Source organism: Gymnodraco acuticeps, unplaced genomic scaffold (genome assembly GCF_902827175.1).
Source record: "Gymnodraco acuticeps unplaced genomic scaffold, fGymAcu1.1, whole genome shotgun sequence".
Classification (NCBI taxonomy): Eukaryota; Metazoa; Chordata; class Actinopteri; order Perciformes; family Bathydraconidae; genus Gymnodraco; species Gymnodraco acuticeps.
In genome coordinates this window covers 494,557-497,589 of record NW_022989977.1, presented here as the reverse complement: position 1 = coordinate 497,589, position 3,033 = coordinate 494,557, and the positions used below count along the sequence as shown (strand labels likewise).

The 3,033-nt window shown below is 41.4% G+C and overlaps 1 pseudogene; it reads left to right on the top strand.

Moving 5' to 3' along the window:
- The first annotated feature begins 1,019 nt into the window (after positions 1-1,019).
- On the top strand, positions 1,020-3,033 carry LOC117543229 (annotated as a pseudogene).

The following is a 3,033-nucleotide window of genomic DNA, read 5'->3' as shown; positions in this document are numbered from 1 at the left end:
CAAAAACACCCTGAAAACTCTGGCAGGAGCACTCAATTCAAGGGTACTATGACTATGCTTGCACGTCATGGTACCATAGCACCTCCAAGGCGCTAAAAATAAAACTTCAAACATCGCAAAATAAACTGGTCAGACTACTGCTTGACCTTCATCTAGAACCCACCTCACCTCTGCCCACTTTGACAACCTAGGATGGCTTAGAGTAGACGACAGAGTACAGCTACTTGCAATGGGCCTGGTCTACAAGATCCACTACACCTCTATGGTACCCATGTACATGTCAAAATTCTTCCCAAAGGTCAAGGAATACCATGATCATAACACCAGAGGGAGCTCCACAAATCATGTGAAACCCAGATTGGCACAAAAAAGGGGGAATACACGTTTCGCAATTATGCCACATCAAGGTGGAACGCTCTTCCCACAACTGTAAAGGAAATTAAACTATACTTACCTTCAAAACCTCTCTTAAAGAGCACCTTCGGAGGAGAGCATTGCAAACTGGCCCCGTAATGGTACAAATCTCAACCTGTCGTTCATGGACAGCTTCCCCCCCCCCCCCCATCTATGTATATACTCGCATTTTAGACTCTGTTACTAACTGTATATCTGTAGACTTGTATGTCTTAAATGTTCCCGGTTAGGATGTATTGGAAACGAAATCTACAAATGAAAATTGTAAATAAGCAATCTGTATGTAAAAAAACCACCTGTATGTAAATTGTAAATAAGCCATCTGTATGTCAAATATGTCTTATACGTCTTAAATGACATGATGAATTGGAAATGGGGGACCCTGATGTAAACAAGACGAAAAGTCTTTCTCTGGTCTGCATCCCCTTAACAATTGTATGTTTTGAGCTGTACTGTACTGTACCAATATACAAGCTGTTAATAAACTTTTCAATCAATCAGCATTTCTGCTGTAGCACTATGCTAACTCCCAGAGGGTGCAGGAGTGGCAGCATTCAGGATGCAACCCGTCGTAAAAATCAAACGAAGAAGAAATAACAATAATCCTCGGTGCAGACCGTGGTGCTGAGTCTATGGTACAGGCCACACCAGTCAGAGCAGTCTAGTTTAATTTGCAGCTAGATACAATTCATACGGATTAAAAAAAACACATGCTAACAACGTTTCAAGCTAAGGTAATTTCCGTCACTGTTTTGACCACCATAGACTGCATTTATAACACTGAACAGGCAGCCCTGTGTGGAGTTATTGAACTTTGACACACTGAGCATAGCACACTGACACTCTATATTAATGTTTAACTTGATATTATATTTAAGCAAAGACAACAGTGAAAGCCTCTAACCTCTGCAGACCTGAAGATGACATCAAAGAAAGTGATCGAGTTGTTTTACGATGTGGTTTCTCCCTTACTCCTGGCTTGGCTTTGAGGTTTGTTTTTAAGTTTCGATCACACAGCCTTGTTAACAACGAGACCAAAGACATGAATAAAGAAACGTGTTCATGTTTGTGATTACAGGTCATGTGCCGCTACAGAACCGTGTGGAACTAGAGCTCAAACTGCGACCTACATTTTTGGGAGGCGTCATGCAAGGATCAGGTAAATAAACAGTGGTGGCAAAGTAACGAAGTACATTTACTCAATTACTATAGCAATGTTGAGATATGTGTACCTCACTTTAGCATTTCCATTTTCTGCAACTTAAAACTATTACTTTACTGCATTTTGTGTTTGCATGTGTGTACTAGTGTACTCTTTAAAAGAACATCATTGTGAACATTTGGTTTCCCCCTGGTGGATTAATAAAGTATGTTTTATCTGCGTTAACTCGAGATGCTTTAAGACTCAGATTCATTAAGCAACATCTAATCAACAAATAAAACGTAATATTGTATTGTAAAAAGTTAGGATAAGCTGGCAGGCTACAAGTGATTGAGCTCGTTTTTTTCATAAAATATGTATCTTTCTTGACAGGTAACAAGCCCCCTGGTCTGGTTCCAAACAAATTCCTGTACATGACCAAGGATCTGAACCGCTTGTCAGAGTATTTTAATGTTCCCCTGCGATCTCCCTCTGACCCCTTTGAGGCCATGTTCCAAAAAGGTACATGATGTGTATTCATTCAAACCATGGCTGGATTCAGTGTTTGCACAGAGCGGTACTACTTCTGACTGGGCAAAGCTAGTAATGCAACAGCGTCCCTGTCTTCTTCTGTTTTCTTCCTCCTAGGCTCTTTGATGCAATGCGGGTTTGTGACAGCCGTACAAGAGAAGGGGAAGGGTGGAGACGAGGCAGGTGGAGCGGGTTTCCAGGGGAGCTGTGGAGAAGGATCTGGTATGAGGACAAAGACATCACCCGAGCTGCATCACTGTCTGAGGGTACCATCTTATCTAGTCTGGTGTTGTCTGAGAAGATTAAAGCTAGGGTATGCTATGCATACTTCAGAAGTAAATAGATGCAGTCACAGTGGTTTTTTGTTGTTGTTTTGTTTATGCAGGCAGGAATAAAAGCAGGACTGTCTGACAGCGAGATTAAGGAATTACTGGAGCTGTCCAACTCGAAGGAGATCAAAAACAAGCTGAAAAGCTCAACACAGAATGCCCTGGATTATGGGTCAGCTTTCCTTCAGTTTTTCTTTAACATTCATGTAGATTCAACCTTATTAACTGAATGACCAAAACTCTCTCCTATTTCTTCTTTCCAGGCATTTGGCCTTCCCCTTGTGGTGTGTCACTTAAATGGAAACCAGAGATGTTCTTTGGGTCTGACCGATTTGAGCTCATGGCCCAGTGTATTGGTAAATTGTATCTGTGCAGCAATCACTAAGCACATGTAATGTAGAAGCAACAAACTAAAGATTAAAATGACATGGGCATATACTTATTTTAAGGGATTTTGGACAAACATTTGACAACTTTTACACACTGTGATGTAGGTGGCTTTTGTCGTTTGGTTAAAACTGAAGCTGTTTAGGATTTTTCTCCATTCTCATGCTGTTCTCTGTTGCAGGGGAGAAGTGGCTGGGACCTCTGCCGGACAAACCAGCTGCCAAGCTTTGA